This window comes from Furipterus horrens, unplaced genomic scaffold (genome assembly GCF_987537825.1).
Source record: "Furipterus horrens unplaced genomic scaffold, mFurHor1.1.pri manual_scaffold_5, whole genome shotgun sequence".
In the NCBI taxonomy this organism is placed as follows: Eukaryota; Metazoa; Chordata; class Mammalia; order Chiroptera; family Furipteridae; genus Furipterus; species Furipterus horrens.
In genome coordinates this window covers 107,770,162-107,787,725 of record NW_028327175.1, presented here as the reverse complement: position 1 = coordinate 107,787,725, position 17,564 = coordinate 107,770,162, and the positions used below count along the sequence as shown (strand labels likewise).

Here is a 17,564-nt window from a genome sequence, read left to right as displayed (position 1 = left end):
CGAGCATCGGAGGACTCGCGGTAGCCCAGGCGGCGTGCTGACCACTGAAGCCCAAATAAGAACTTGGTAAGAAACAAAGTCCGAGAAAAGGTCATGATGTGACATTAGGAAGCCTCTGGGGATTTGGGAAAATGTTGGAGAGTCCTTTGAAGTCCTCCAAATGCAGGGAACAGGGGTGTAAATCAATCTCACCTATCTCTTAGGGTCCTGGGAGACCCCCAGCTGGCATTAGGGTTCCACACTAAATATGTGTAAAATTGATAAGGGTGCTGTTCTAATTGAAATGGGAAGTAACAGGCCCGGGAAGCTGCTTACTGCATTTCCCCTTTCTTACAGGAAAAAAAAAATCACTGAACTAAATGATACTTTAATTAAAGTCTCTTTTAGCCTTGAGATTTGATAATTACAATGCAAATTGTACATTAGATGAAAATCACACTTTAACCAGGAGAGAGAATGGATTAAAAAGGGAAAGAAAAACCTTGGTCAAGCTCCCAGGGAAAACAGTGCAAGACCAGAAGATGTTAATAACTTGTTAATGAACACACACTTGGGTGTGTCTGCCCTTGAACTCAAGGACTAAGGGGGAGGAGGCACTCTTTCTCATTTCCTTCCCACATCTGGCACATCTGGCACCATCGCTTAGTTCATTAGAAACCTTCCAACAGCCACAGTGTTTGGGGAAACTATTGCAGGAGCGACTCACACAAACCTGGTGACTCAATCAAAGCTGCAGACATGCATATTTGCTTTTCTTTTGGGGCTCACCTTCTAGTTGTTGTTTTTTTATCCTCACTCGAGGATATGTTTATTGATTTTAGAGAGAGGAAGGAAGAAAGAGGGAGCGAGACGATGATGTGAGAGAGAAACAATGATCAGCTGCCTTCCATAAGCACCCTCACAGGGGATTGAACATGCAACCTAGGTATGTGCCCTGACCAGGAATCTAACCTGCAACATTTTGGTGCACAGGATGACGCTCCAACCAACTTACCCATCCAGCCAGGGCTCACCTGCTAGTTTCTTACAAAGTTCTGTGATATCAGTTTGTAGCCTGAAATCAGCAAGAGTCCTGATTCTGAACTATAATGGATGTTTAACTGCATGTACTATTAATCTCTTGATGTGTGAGCCCCATCTTTCTCAAGGATGTTCGCAGTTTATCGCCCGCCAACTTTGTTTATTTTGGGGCCAAGAAAACTCTGTAAGTGACCAAGGTGTTAGTCTTTAACAATGTATATGTTCATCGTCATCATCGGCAGCCGTCCGTCTCGAGAGACGATGGCGTAGCTTCCTGAGAGTCTATCTGCACCGCCGAGAATGGCTGTGCAGTCCGACTCGGGAGTGACAATCCCTGCCGCACTTGTTACAGGTGAAGGCAGATGGCTGTTGTTGCTGCTGTTGACGCTGCTTCCGCCTCGATCTTTTCTGGGCCGCCTCCTCGTTGCGCGCAGCCTCCGCGCGTGACGTACCTTGCCTGACCGCGAGCCTCCAGGCTAGGCGGTCGTCTGCTTGAACTTCCCATGTGTTGAGATTGATGGAGCATTGTGTCATATCCTTTTTGCAGATGTCTTTGAACCACAGTTTTGGGCGCCCTGTCATCCTCTGGCCTTCTGCTAGCTCGCCGTAGAGGAGGTCTTTGGGAATACGGCCTGCATCCATTCTTTTGACATGGCCGAGCCACCTGAGGCGTCTCTCACTAAGAACTGCATGCAAACTGCTCATGTTGGCTCGCTTCAGCACCTCGGTGTTGGGAACCTTATCCTGCCAGGCGACATGCAGGACGCGTCGCAGGCACCTCATGTGGAAGCTGTTGAGTTTCCTTTCGTGCCTTGCGTAGGTGGTCCACGTCTCGCTGCCATAGAGGAGAGTGCTGAGTACGCAGGCTTGGTAGATGCGCAGTCTGGTTTTCTCAGTGAGGCTGGAATTGTTCCACGCTCACCGGTTCAGTTTGGCCATAACTGTGGCTGCCCTGGCGATTCTCCGGTTGACCTCCAAGTCAACTGACAGAGAGCTCGAGATGGTGGACCCGAGGTAAGTGAAGTCGTTGACAACCTCCAGGGTGTATCCGTCGATGGTGATGCATGGGGGAGTCCCCGTGCCTTGAGCCATAACGTTCGTCTTCGTCAGGCTGATGGCTAGTCCGAACTCCTTGCATGCGTGGGAAAGGCAAGTGACTAGCTGCTGGAGTCCCTCTTCGAGCTGTACGCGACGAGGAACACCGTAACAGACACTGCTCTTAACGCCATCCCAGACCTACCAGTCATGGAGGAGCTAGACACCCCACCTACTGCGGCAGAGCTCGGCAAAGCCATCGACCGCCTCGCTTGCGGGAAAGCACCAGGAAGCGACGGAATCCCTCCAGAAATCCTAAAGAGCGGGAAACCAGTCCTGCTATAGCCGCTCCACCATCTACTCTGTCTCTGCTGGAAGGAGGGTTACATCCCCCAGGATATGAGAGACGCCAACATTATCACCATGTACAAGAACAAAGGAGACCGCAGCGACTGCAACAACTACCGGGGCATCTCTCTCCTCAGCGTCGTCGGCAAAGTATTCACCCGGGTCGCTCTTGCCCGCCTGCAGACCCTTGCTTCCCGCGTCTTCCCAGAGTCCCAGTGTGGCTTCAGAGCTGGCCGATCAACAGTGGACATGATCTTCTCCCTACGCCAGCTGCAGGAGAAGTGTCACGAGCAGCATAAACCACTCTACCTCGCCTTTATCGACCTCACGAAGGCGTTTGATCTGGTCAGTCGAAGCGGACTCTTCAGCTTGCTACGGAAGATTGGCTGTCCACCACATCTGCTTGCTGTGGTCATGTCCTTTCACGACAACATGCACAGCACGGTGTCCTACAACGGCGCAACCTCTGAGGCCTTCCCAGTCAGCAGCGGAGTAAAGCAGGGCTGCGTCCTCGCGCCTACGCTGTTCGGAATCTTCTTCTCCATGCTCCTCCAATATGCCTTTAAGGACTGCAGCGAGGGTGTCTTCATTCACACCAGATCCGATGGCAAGCTCTACAACCTGGCCCGTCTACGAGCCAAGACCAAAGTCAAAGAGGTGCTCATCCGTGAGATGCTCTTCGCCGACGACGCAGCCTTGACATCACACTCCGAAGAGGGACTCCAGCAGCTAGTCAATGTATATGTTACCTAATAATAAATAAATAACATTATACATCTATGTGGAATGCTATTCAATGGCAGATACTCAATGGAGGAAGGAACTGGCAAAAGGGGTCAAGGGTCCAAGCATGATTTGTCTACTTCTGTCCTAAAAGGCTGTGAAATAATGATGATAATAGCTATGGTACTCATAAGTAAAAGTAGCCAAAATTTATTGAGTGCTTGCAGTGTGCCAGGCACTGTCATTTACATAGCGCTTGCTTGGGTTGCCATGATGAAGTAGCATGAACTGGGTAGCTTATCCAACAGAAACTGGTTTTTGCACAGTTCTGGGGGCTGAAGTTCAAGGTCAAGATGCCAACAGGGTTGGTGTCTCCTGAAATTTCTCTCCTTGGTTTGCAGATAGCTACCTTTTCCTTGGGCTCACTTTGCCTCTTCTTAGTGTACACTGTCCTCGTGTCTTTTCCTCTTATAAGGACACCAGTTCTATTGAATTAGAGCCCCACCCTTATGACCTCATTTAACCTTAATTACCCCTTAAAGGCCTCATCTCCAAGTACAGTCACATTGGGGATTAGGGCTTCCACATATGAATTTGGCAGGGAGGGACATGATTCAGTCCATAATACATGGATTATCGCAATCATAACTACTATACTAAAGGTAGGTACTGTTATTACCCATTTTACATTTAACAGCTGTGGAATGGAGGCTCAAGGTACATAGTGTGCAGGATGAGAGCTGTGCTCCTGACCACAGGGTGATCCTGCCCTTCGTGGGTGCTAGGGCGCACTTCCTGTATGCAGACCAAGGAAGCGTCCCCTGGCAAGAATACTTTTAGAAAAGCGCCTGGACAATTCAATGATCAGCCATTTGAGGACCAGGAGTTTAGGAACATGGACCCTGCCTTCACCCATGACACTACGCATGGCTACAGAACATCCTTAGTTCACCTCCTCTGTACAGAGGGGGTACTAATCTCTACGATGCTTCACTGTGACAATCAATCAGGTGACTTAGATCAAAGCACTCACAATCATGAGAGATGTACGAATACATCCCATCGTTATCCTCAATCTTAGTTTTAAGAGTTCTTTGCACTAAAAAAAAAAAAAAAATAGTCCTGAGGAAATTGTTTAGAACCACGCCCAGAGTACCGTTCAGAAGAGGTGAGTGAGCTGAAGAGTGTCCGTGAATCCACAGCACTTGGGGGAATAAGCAGAACTGACCGTGAGATAATTCATTTGTCCCACAAACCAGGAGAAAGAACCAAGAAAGCAAAGGAGAGGATAATGCATCTGGAGGAGAAGAAAGAAGCATGATCCTTAAAAATGATGGTTTCCCCAAGAAATTAAAACAGAAGGAATAAACAAAGATGTAGCTGAGGAAACTACTTAGCATTGGAAAATGTTCTTAAAGTTTTTATATTATGAGGACAGACCTTCCTCTCATGGTCTACAGTTCTCGCTGCTTCTCTGACAAAGAGTTTCTGCTGCCCGTCTACCCTTCCCCCCAGCCCACGACCGGCCTCAGCCCTGTGCCCTCCCAGTCCAGCCTCCCATCTGCTTCATAAGAAGGTGCTGTTCTGAAAAGAAAGAAATGCGCCTGGGTCTGGCAGAGCCAGTGTGAGACAAAGAGACAATCCTTCCCTGCTGCTGGGATAATCAGGAGTTTTGGCCGGTGCACACACTGAGTTAGTGACGAGCCAGACGTGAAACACAGACTGACACCAAAACGGAACTCAGTGATCTGGCCCGTGACCCTCCAGCACCGTGTTCTGCAGGTCCAGTTGGGGATGGTATGTTTCACTGGCAAGCCACAACTATGGGACCTAATGACAGCCATAGCAAGGCTGTGTATTCTTTTTGACAATTCATTTTCCTTCAGACTGCCCCTTCAAAACACCTAAGGTTGCATATATAAGAAAATTTATCATCCAAATATTTACAGTAATGGCAGCATTTGTCTCAAAACGCTAAGATCATAGTGGTCTCCTGCTTAACCTATTTCTAAAGCTCTTTTATCCATCTATTCACTGCTATGTGATCCAAACCTAGATGACTCTCTAGTGCCAGAGATGACACAGATCTATAAAACAGACAGAGGTAAGTACAACACAGTATCTCGGGAATGAACTCAGAAGTGTGCCATGTGATGCTACCTTCAAGTCAGAATAACCTGCATTATAGCTGAAATGAACTTTAACTTATTGCTCCTTTTTTGATTCTCTTATCTGGCTGCTCTTCTATCAGACCTCATCTTTTTTCATCTTATTTTTTGTTTACCTCCCTCCATTTGTTCATATGCTCATCAGAGAAGACTTAAGTTCGTCCAGCTTTGGACAATAATTGCTTTTAGAAACATTAAAGTAATTATAAGAGAACAGTTGTTCAAGATTCAGAATTTTTTTTAAAACATGGAGCATGTGTTATTATATGGCTCACGTCTTCACTCCAACTTGTTATGAGACTAAAACCATTCCTCGCTGCTCTAACGTGCTGAAAAAATCATCTGTGGGGGAGGGGGATGGATGCTCAGTTGTCGCATCAAGGGAAGCAGCATTGCTCCAGCAGCATCCATTCTTGTACATCCTTCCACTGTCAGAAATCTGAGGTTACATGATATATTTTATGCTCATAACTGATGTGGCTGGAGATTAAGTATTGAATTTATAGCATCAGCAGAACAGAAAATGGGAGGTATTTTATGCATTTCAACGAAGGAATGACTTGTTCTAGTTCTACAGAGACTGGAAATTGGAAGTCAGACATCCTTTGTGTTCCAAAATAGGGTCTCAAACATTTTACAATTTTCATTTAAATTGTTAGGAGGCTTGGAGCTATTAGTTGATCTATCTTCCAGTACACTGTTTAATACAGCACTGAATAAATGATGCAAGTTGTTGATGGGTGAGTTATCAACTAATAGCTCTGCTAGTAATTATTTTTTCTTCAATAAAGTTGCATAAACCAAAAAATAATGTTTTTATATTATGAGGATAAAATAAACTCTAAAAATATCCAGGAAAAAATTCAATAAAGGTTACCCTCAATAGGCCACAGATTTTCTGGGAGAAAAAAAATAAGAATACAGCAGAACAATAGCTAAAGGATTCTGAGAGGAAAAGCCATGGACCTAACCATTTTATGCCCAAAGAACCTGTTGTTCATGCTTAAAGCTGAGAAAAGACAGCATCGAAAGAATAAGGAGGCAATAGTTAAAGGAAAATAAAGGAAAACAATGATGGTGGTGAGTAATCTACCTACACATTAAAGCACAGTATAAAGCAGCAATGAGTAGAGCAGTGTGGTGCATAGAGTAAGAATGCCCCTCCAATAACTGGAACTGAGTGAATAACCTTAAAACGGACCCCACTGTAATTCTGTAAAGGTTAGGGGCATTGTAGACATTCATGCCATCACTGCTACTTTTCAAAATTGTGCTGAAGGTGGTAGCCTATGCAATAAGAACTATAAATATTAGAAAGGGAAATATAAAACTATAGTTAGATGATATAAATGAAGATATTCCCTACAAAATTCTAAGGGTACAAATTGACAAACCATTGATAATTAAGAGAACAAAGTGGCCAGATATTAGATCAACATAAAAATAACAAGTAGAAGGTAAAATAGGGAATTTAAAAAAATTGAACAATAGTAACAAAACTAACTTTATAAGAAGTGAGATATTTATAGAGACAATAATAACTCTTCACTGAACAAGAGACTTGCATAAATGGGGTGATATACCGTGTTTATGAATGAGAAGACTCAATAGTATAAAAGTGTTAGTCAATTCTTCCCGAATTATTTTATAAATTAAATGCAGTCCCAATTATATTTTTCACAGAATTTGACAAATTTATTCTGAAATTCAAAAGAATTACCAAGCTAACTTGGGGGTAAAAAAAGAAAGGACATTTTCTTTCACCAGACACCAAAAATATATGACAAAGCTATGTGACTAGCTATTGTGATACAGAAATAAATCAATGAAAGAGACTACAGACCCAGGCAGGAATGAAGGTTTAATATGTGTTTAAGGAGGTATTTCACATGAGCAGAGAAAGAAAAACTTTTCAATACTTTGTATTAAAACAACTGGCTGTACATTTAGAAAAAAATATAAGTTGGACTTCTACCTCATAGGACACACAAAAACAAATTTCAGTAAAAACAAAAACTACTGAAATATAAGCAAGTGTTTTTGACTTTGGGGCTTTAAAGACCTGTACAAACAAAATGTTTTAAAAACCATAAAGGACTGATAAAATTTGACCATAAAACAAGTCCTCCAATAACATCATTTTGTTATAATGTTGATAAGATGCTGTAGGAATTTAACTCTTGCTGATATCAATTAGTCTATAGTAATACTGGTTTATTGTATGTAGTTCTGCCACAGTTCTAAGAACATATCAACATTAAGTGAGGACTTACTGTCCTAAAATGCTATGGTTCTGCATAACAAAATGTATCAACAAAGTTAAACAAGCAAGATTCCATAAGATATTTGTAACATATATAATAATTATCTACAATATACCAATATATGTTTTTTTGGGGGGGGCGGTAACACTTATCAATCAGAAGGGAAATAAGAGTGATTATGAACGAGCAATTCCCAGGAAAAGAAATACAAATACCCAGTGATCCCATGAAAAGATGTTCCACCTCATTAGCAATCAGAGAAATGCAAATTAAAACAATGAAATAACATTTCCACTTATTAAATTGCCACAAATTTAAATAGTATGATAATGTACTTTCATACATTGCAGCTGGTAAATTGCTATAACCATTTGGGGGAGTATTTTGACAGTAAAATATGCACATACCCTAGGATGGAGCAATTCTAGGTTCTACTGTCTCCTCTGGAAAAGCACTTGCCTATATCAATAAGAAAGCCTGAACAAGTGTGTTCAGTGCACTGTGTTTAACAGCAAAATCAGACGACAACCCAAATGCCAGCTACTGGGTGAATGACACCAAAAATAATAGTTTCTAATGGTTTGGACGTTAACATACAGGAAAAGGTCTGGAAAGACACATTTGAAACTCATCACACATCACGCCCACAGGAGGGAAAGGAGAGGAGACCGAGACTGTGGCTAGTGGTCAGGGAGGACTCTAGTCTTATAAACAATCCAAAAGGATTGTACAGAACGTCATTCTCTAAAGAGAATGAGAATAACTCACACTTGGTCAATATATTTAAAGTCTTGAAAAGGATCTTGAGAAATAGCTGCTTTAATCCTAAGGAAATGTGCAATGGGTGTGAGCAGGGAACCAGACTTGGAGATGTGTTAGGTTGGGTTTGCTTAACTTGAGTACACCGATTTCGGGAGTAAAGTGTTCTTTGGTTCAAGTTCCGGGAGATCAACTTAACAACCTAAGGAAGTAGTATATCATCTGATCCCAGTGCCACAGCTTCCATACAGTGACAAAATCGGAATTGCTGTATTCCAGTCCTACCTCCAAAACTTCTAAACCAGCAATCTGTGGGCAAACCATTTGCCCTTGCTGAGTCTAAGACTTCCATATACATGGAACAGGGTCACATGGCATGTCTTTGCTACCTTCCTGGGTTATGGTGAGTCTTACACAAAAAACATATATAAGCAAAAGCGCTCTGAAAACTGTAACAAAAACTATAATAACATAATTCAATATGACTCACCCCACCCCTAAAAAGAAAGACCCAGATACCAGGATAAAGTATGTACATACTCATTAAGTAATTAAAAACTCGACTTCCAGCCAGATGGAGACCTAGACAGATATGCTGAATCTCCCTCCACAACTAAGAAGAAATACAACTACCTCAAAACCAGAGACAACTAGAAGTTCCAGAAAATCGAGCTGCATGGAAGTCCAGCAAAAAAAGATATAAAGAAGAAATACTCATCCAGACAAATAGGAGGGGCAGAGAGAATGTGGTGTGGTGGTGGCGGCGGCAGCAGCAGGTCGCGGAAAAGCACAGTAGTGCATTTTTAAAAGTCAGGAGGCACACCTGGGGAGCGCTTCCAGCACCAGACCAGACCGCTGCATGGTTCCAGCACTTGGGAAAATAAAGCCTCATTGCTTTTGACTGTGCAAACTAGTGGGGGTTGGGGCAAAGGAAGAAACTGCCAGTCTGTAGAGTCCACTTGTTTAAAGGGCCTCCATGGTCCTAGAATGTCCACAGACCCACCCACTGAGGGAACAACAGCCAGGAGAACAGCTAGAGAGACATCAGTCCCATATGGAAGTGGGAGAAGTGCCTGGAAAAGGGGCGAGCGCTGAGCAAGCGGAATTGTTCCCTCTCAGACCCTTCCCTCACATACAGCACCACTACATGGTGAAATGGGTCACCCATACTGATGAATACCTAAGGCTCCCCACCTTACAATGTAACAGGTGTGACAGCTCTACTTAAGACATAGAGGCAAACAAACACAGGAGCCTGTCAAGATAAGGAGACAGAGAAGTATGGCCCAAAGGAGGGAACAGATCAAGGTTCCAGTGGGAGAACTAAGCGACAAGGAGACAGCCAACCTAACAGACGTACAGTTCAAAACACTGGTGATAAAGATGCTCACTGACTTGACAAATATGCTTAAGTATGGCAAACACATAAGGGAAGAAATGAAGGCTATGCTAAATGAAGTGAAGGAAAACCCACACAAAACCAATGGTGAAGGGACAAAAACTGGGGTTCAGATCAATGATTTGGAACATAAGGAAGAAAAAAATAGTCAACCAGTACAGAATGAGGAAAAAATAATTGAAAAAAATGAGGAGAGGCTTGGGAACCTCGAGGAAAACTTTAAATGTCCAAACATCTGAACCATAGGGGTGCCAGAAAGAGAAGAAGAGTAAGAAACTGAAAGCTTATGTGAGAAAATAATGAAGGAAAACTCTCCAAATTTGGCAAAGGAAATAGACATACAAGTCCAGGAAGCACAGAGAGTCCCAAACAAGCTAGATTCAAAGAGGACCACACCAAGACAAATCATAATTAAAATGCCAAAGGTTCAAGATAAAGAGAGAATCTTAAAAGCAGCAAGAGAAAAGCAGAGAGTTACCTACAAAGGGGTGCCTATAAGACTATCAGCTGATTTCTCAAAAGAAACTTTGAAGGCAAGAAAAGGCTGGCAAGAAGTATTCAAGGTGAGGAAAAGCAAGGACTTACAACCAAGATTACTCTGTCCAGCAAAGGCATCATTTAGAATGGAAGGGCAGATGAAGTGCTTTCCAGACAAGGTAAAGCTAAAGGAGTTCATTATCACCAAGCTATTATTATATGAAATGTCAAAGGGACTTAAGAAAAAGAAGATCAAAATTATGAACATTAAAATGATGGCAAACTCACAACTATCAACAACTGAATCTAAAAAATAAAAATAAAAAATCCAACTAAGCAGAGCAGAATAGGAAGAGAATCATAGGTATGGGCATCATTTGGAGGGTTATCAGCTGGGAGGGGGGAGGGGGAGGGATGGGGATATGGTGCAGGGACTAAGAAGCATAATCGGTTGGTACAAAATAGACAGGGGGAGTTATGAATAATATAGGAAAGGGTGAAGCCAAAGAACTTATATGCACAACCCATAGACATGAACTAAGGGGGGTGTGATTGTTGGAGGGAAGGGGGGTACTGGACAGAGGGGGGCAAAGGGGAAAAATTGGGACCACTGTAATGACATAATAAAACATACTTTTTAAAAAGTAATTAGAAGATGGAGGCATAGACAGACATGCTGCGTCTCTCTCCACAACTAAGAAGGAATACAACTACCTCAAAACTAGAAACAACCAGAAGTTCCAGGAAGTAAAACTGCATGGAAGTCCAGCAAACAAAAATATAAAGAAGAAATACTCATCCACACAGGTAGGAGGGGTGGACCCAGGCAGAGGGGACGTGGTGTGGCGGTGACAACAGCAGCGGCAACAGCAGTGGCAGTGGCAGGTGGACAGAAAGCACAGTCACACATTTTAAAAAGTCAGGAGGGACACCTGGGCAGTGTTCCCAGCTCCTCACTGGACTTCTCAGCCTGTGGTCCCAGCACCAGGGAAAATCAAGACTCATTGCTTCTGACTGTGCAGACCAGGGGGGTTGGAGGTGGAGGCAGAAACTGCCCATCTCAGCAGAGTCTGATGTTTAAATGGACCCCACGGTTCTAGAATGTCTACAGACCCACCCGCTCTGGGAAGGATGGCCAGGGCAGCAGCTAGAGGGGCAACAGTCCAGTGCAGAAGTGAGAGAGGTGCCTGGAAAAGGGGCGAGTGCCGGGCAGGCAGCATTGTTCCCTCTCGGACCCCTCCCCCACATACAGTGGCACAACGTGGTGAAACAGGTTCCCCTGCACTGACGAATCCCTAAGGCTCCGCCCCTTACAACGTAACAGGAGTGACAGATCTACCTGGGATGCTGAGGCAAACAAACACAGGAGCCTGTCAAAATGAGGAGACAGAAAAGTATGGCCCAAAAGGGGAAATGGATCAAGGTTCCAGTGGGAGAACTAAGCGATGAGGAGATAGCCAACCTCACAGATGAGGAGATAAACAACCTAACAGATGCAGAATTCAAAACACTGGTGTTAAAAGATGCTCATAGGCTTGACAGATATGCTTGAGTATGGCAGGCGCATAAAGGAAGAAGTGAAGGCTATGCTACATGAAACGAAGGAAAATCCACACAAAACCAATGGTGAAGGGAAGGAAACCAGGGTTCAAATCAATGATTTGGAACATAAGGAAGAAAAAAATAGTCAACCAGTGCAGAATGAGGAAGCAAAAATTGAAAAAAATGAGGAAAACTTCCCAAATTTTGCAAAGGAGATGGACATACAGGTCCAGGAAGCACAGAGGGTCCTGGGCAAGCTGGACCCAGAGGGGACCACAACAGGACACATCATGACTGAGATGCCAAAGGTGAAAGATAAAGACAGAGTCCTGGGAGCAGCAAGAGAGAGGCAGAGAGTTGCCTATAGGGGAGTGCCTATAGGACTATCAGCTGATTTCTCAGAGGACACTTTGCAGGCAGGAAGGGGCTGGCAAGCAGTATTCAATGTGACAAAAAGCAACCTACAATCAAGATTACTCTATCCAGCAAAGCTATCATTTAGAATGGAAGGGCAGATCAAATGCTTCCCAGACAAGGTGAAGCTAGAGGAGTTCATCATCACCAAGCCATTATTATATGAAATGTCAAAGGGATTAACTTAAGAAAAAGAAAATCAAAACTATGAACACTAAAATGACAACTAACTTACAACTATCAACAAGTGAATCTAAAAAATAAAACAAAATCCAACTAAGCAGAGCAGAATAGGAACAGAATCATAGGTATGGGCATCATTTGGAGGGTTATCAGCTGGGAGAGGGGTGGGAGAGAAATGGGGAAATGGTGCAGGGACTAAGAAGCATAATCAGTTGTACAAAATAGACAGGGGAATGTTAAGAATAATACAGGAAAGGGTGAAGCCAAAGAACTTATATGCACGACCCATGGACATGAACTAAGGGGGGTGGGATTGCTGGAGGGAAAGGGAGTACTGGGCAGAGGGGAGCTCCGGAGAAAAGAATTGGAACTACTGTAACAACATAATCAATAAAATATATTTTTTAAAAGTAATTAAAAACTTATTTAATATAGCTTTTTTTCCCCAAAGCTTTCTCATCAGTTCAATACCTTATGTCACATTCTAAAATAAAGCCAAGGTGAAATAATCAAATAGAAAAAAAGGAAACCATTTAACAAAAAATGCATCAAACAATGTGGTTCCTGGCTAAAAAGAAAATATCTGATCACAAAAAATTTAAACTTCTTTGCATCAATTAATATAAGCAAAAATTAAAAGGTAGGTAACAAACTTTCAAAGCAATAAATGCCACATTTAATACAGAAAGATCATTCATAAGCCACGATGAAAAATGCAAATTCTCTAATAGAAAAAGATAATTTCCAGAATTATAAGCCAATAAATCAAGAAAATACCTGACCTCAATGAAAGATCAAGAAAAGGAAAATTAAAAACAAATGAGATACTGGTATTGAGCACCAAACTGGACAAAATTACAAACACCAGCAACACTAGGTACTGACAAAATAAAATCAGTGGAGCCTCCAGAGCAATGTTGGCCGAGGAAATACATCAGCCGTACATGCAATTCGGAACTTGCCAGCATGTTCAAAAGTAAACAGAAACAGGTAAAATTAATTTTTACTTATGTAATCCAATATATCAAAAGGATTAGTTTAACTTGCTATAAAATTATTAGTGAGAGATTTACATTCTCTTGAGGAATACTAATTCTTTGAAATTTAGAGTCTATGCCATACTTACAGCATTTTAATCCAGATCCTAAATTTTTTATTGGAAAATTTCTAGACTTACTGCTTCGGTCCCGCACCCGTCGAACCTTCCACGGTTCCGATGGGAACATCCGCCGTCCTTTTCCGTCCCGCCGCGACTGTTCTCCCACGAGACCACAGCGCAGTCCTTAATCGGCACGTTCTCGGTTCTCATGATCTAAATAGTAAGCGACCATGTCAAGAGGGAGCGTGATAATAAGAAGAAGCTATAGGTTTCATGCGTTGAGCAGACCGTAGGGCCAAATGCTTTCGGTTCTTCAGCAACAACCTGTGCGCCTCCGGTGCGCAGACAGGGACCAGGCTCGGCAGAGGACCGTGACCTGGGCGGGCCTCGCTGTCCGTGAGCGGCAGCGCCCTCCGGTTGGAACCAAAGCCAAGCAGCCGTGCCCAATGCCGCTCCAGCTCTGTGTGTGAGCTGCCCCGACCCTGCCCTCTCAGGTGCTCTCATCTCTCCCCAGGCACCAGCGGGGGCTCCCACTGTCCTTGGGGGACCTGGGGTTCCATCTGGGGCACTACTTCTTAGCACATCATTAGGCCAAGACGGTACCAAGGAGAAGGAGCCACCACATGGGCACCTCCTGTGTGTCAGGCACTGTGCTAAGCCCCTTGCACAGGTTGGCTCATTTACTTCTCTCAGAAACTTGTAAAACAGCATTGGTCGTTTTCCTCGTTTTATAGGGAACCGACCTGCCCAAGGGCCAACAGTTAATAAGTGGGGGGTGGGGACTCCCCTGTGGAGGGTGTTTTATATGCTCTTCCCAGGTGACTGGTGATGGGGGCAAGGCCACCAAGTGGGGTGCGTTCCTGCTGCCTCAGTCTCCACCCGATACCTGCCTCGTCGCCGAGTATAGCCCACAATGCGTCAGAGAGAAGTGCTCATGTTACTGCCGTGCCGCTTCGAATGAGGGGCCACTTCGAAGGCCAGCGTGTTGGCAGTGGGTTATTAAGCACCGACTGTGTGCTAGCCCTGTGCTAAGAATTCACATATATTTTTATGTATAAGTCTCTCACCAACCCTACAGGCGCAGCGCCATCATTTGCACCTCACAGATTAGAAAACTAAGCCTGGGAGGAACATCTAAGGGAACAAAGCAGGTGAGTGGCTGAGCAGGAGAACTGAGCCTCATCCTAAAGCTCCGGTTCCCTCTGAAGGCTCATCCCTCCTTCCTTCAGACTCGCCCATTCACTGGCCGCCCGCTCTGCGCCTGGCACTCCTCGACACACAGACTTCAGAAATGAGTGGGATAGACCGAGACCCCAGAGCCCCGTCCCCAGTGGGTGACTGTGCCAACATCACTTACTGAGGCCGGTTTCCTGGTGCCAGTTCCCTGCCCCATGGCAGCCGAGTAGGAGGGGCCTGTGATGGGGCTCTAACCCTCTGCAGTGGGAGTCACTGACCTTAGGAGTCCAGACACGACTCTCAGCTCTCCTTGGAGGCAGGTGCTGAGCCACCACCTGGATGACCACCGAGTGACCTCACATGGGGGACAGCCACCAGGCTGTAGTGTGTGAACCACAGAGACGCGGGGTGTGCTACAGCAGCAGAGCCCAAGACATCCTGATCAGCACAGAGAGGCATACGTTCAAATACTGTACAAAATAGTTGTAACTTATGTAAGAAATAAGGACACAATGAGAGAGTTGAACAGGGACTGACTGGTCTTGCGGGGCAGGCGGGGGTTGGGGGGTAAGGGGAGGCTCAGCTGAGTCTGACAGGTAACATTTCCTGGTGAGCCAGGTACTGTGCTGAGTGCTTTACAAACATCCCAGCAAAAGCCATTCTCAGAAAAAGCCTGAAGCTTGGAGGACTAGGCAGTCACTCTCTCCCTTCACCCATCAAGCGCTGAGCCCCTACTATGTGCCGGGCAAAGCCAAGTCTCTGCTTTCAGGGGGTCTTACAGCCTGGAAGGAGAAGGGGGCTACTGAGATGAAACATTCTAGTGACGTCTCCTTGCAGTGGTGCCAACGGAGCAGGGGGCCAGAGAGGAACTGTGACTCCTGGGCACAGAGACAGCTGGAGAAGAACACTCCAGAGGGAACTATTGGTGCAAAGACCTGAGGCCAGGGATGCCTGGTGGGTCTGAGAACCAGGAAGTGGCAGGGGGGTGGGGGGACTGGAAGAGGAGTGTGTGAGGGCTGGAAGATGATGTTGGAGACATGGGGCTCCAGAAGCTACTCTGAGTGAGACTGAAGTCTTTGGAGGGTTCTAAGCAGAGGAGGAACATCACATGCTTCACACTTCAGAGGATCTCTCTAGGGGCAGCTGTTCTCAAACGAGCGGCTGGGCCTCCTAGGCGACATTTGGCAATGTCTAGAGATACTTCTTGTCTCAAGTCAGGGGTTTCCAGTGGGCAAGGCCAGGGGTTCTGCTAGGTGTCCTATGGTACACAGGACAGCCCCACAGCAAAGGATGAACCAGCCCCAGGCACTGGTAGAGAACAGACTGCAGGGGACATGCAGAAGCAAGGAGCCCAGCTAGCCTGCTGAATAGTCTAGAAAAGAGACGGTGGTGGTTTGGAGCAGGGTGGCCAGGAGGACTCAGGCTGGAGGTGCACTGTGAAGGCGGGGCCAACAGGGCTTCTGAAGGACTGGAGGTGGAGTACGAGAGAAAGGGAGAAGTCCAGGGCATCACCAAGCTTTATGATCAGAGCAGTAAAAGAGCAGAGAGGCATTTGCCAGCAAATAATATTAGCTGAATACCTACTATGTGCCAGACACTATTTTAGGTCTCAGGGACTAGTAAAAAGAAAAAAAAATCACTATCCTCATTGGCACTTAGACTTGAATGGGAAGAAAACTGACAGATAAGCCAACAAATTAATACCACAGTAACTTCAGCAATAAGCTCCTAGCTAAGAATAAAAGAGGGTGATTCGATAGAGAGGGGATTACTTTACGCAGGGTAGTTGGGGAGCTCTCTGAAAAGCTGGTGTCTGAACAACTACGGTCATCCAAGAAATCTGCGGTGAAATCATGCCGGGCAGAGGGTATGGCTAATGCAAAGGCCCAGAGGCAGGGGTGCACATGCATGTTTGCAGAGTGGCTGAAACAGCACTGTGGTTGCAGCGAGGGAGTGAGAAGCAGTGGTCACTGGGCAGGTAAGCAGGGGTGCAAAATCAAAGGGTCCTCAATTTCATCTCCAGTGCAGCTGGCTGCCATTCAAAAGCTTAATCAGGGAATAGATTCAGCTTCCCAAGCTGGCTCCTGACTGCATGGGGGAAACTGGGGTAAGTGAGGAGATCCTGAGGGAGGCTCAACAGCCATCAGGAGAGGGGATTCCTTCCTGGGACCAAAACCTGGGAGTCAGAGGTGATCTTGTATAAGAAAATAAAAAGCTGGGGCCCTGAGCCTTCAGATGGCCTGGACCTCCTCTCCAGCCTTGCTGGGGTCACGTGGCAGTGTGCAGGCAGCCACCATCGCCAGCCCAGAGCATCCCACTCCAGCTGTGCCCACAGGGAGCAATGGTCACAATGCCTATGGCCTGGGTGCTGGGCCCTGCCCTGGCCACCAGGCTCCAGTCAATCCCAAAAGTCATAGTGCTTACGTGGGATAGCCCCAGAGCTGTGCTGTCAGGCAGGCTCGAATTAGGATCCTGACCCCAGCAGCCAGGTGCTCCAGCTCCCTCCTTTGTAAAAATGGAAACAGTAATATTACCAGCCTCACAGAGTTCAACATAAGCAAAATGCCTGGCCCAGAGCAGGTGCCCAGGAAATTACAGCCACAATCATCTGTCTGCGCAGGTGCTAAGATTCCGAGTAGGGAAATGTGTGCCCTGCCCAGTCCCCTTCAGTTAAGAAAGAAACATGAGGGTTGGATGAGAAAGAGTCAGTGTGTCTGAGACCCTAGAGGCAGGATGCCTGGGTTGGGGCCTCACTGTGGGCTCCCAGGCAGCTCCTTTGATATCCCTGAACCTCCGTTTTCTCATCCGCAAACTGGGAATAACGCAGCAACTACTTCTGGGGTTGAGGAAACACGTCACGAGGGGAGACACAAAGATGCTTAGCTTAGCACTGCACACCTGATGGTTCATAGAGGTGTTATGAGGATGAATAGTAGTGATTAGAGGTAATATACTGT

The 17,564-nt window shown here is 45.4% G+C and overlaps 1 pseudogene; it reads left to right on the top strand.

Annotated features, from left to right (window-relative positions):
- The first annotated feature begins 4,868 nt into the window (after positions 1–4,868).
- On the top strand, positions 4,869–5,280 carry LOC150009251 (ubiquitin-conjugating enzyme E2 D3 pseudogene; annotated as a pseudogene).
- Positions 5,281–17,564: the final 12,284 nt, after the last annotated feature.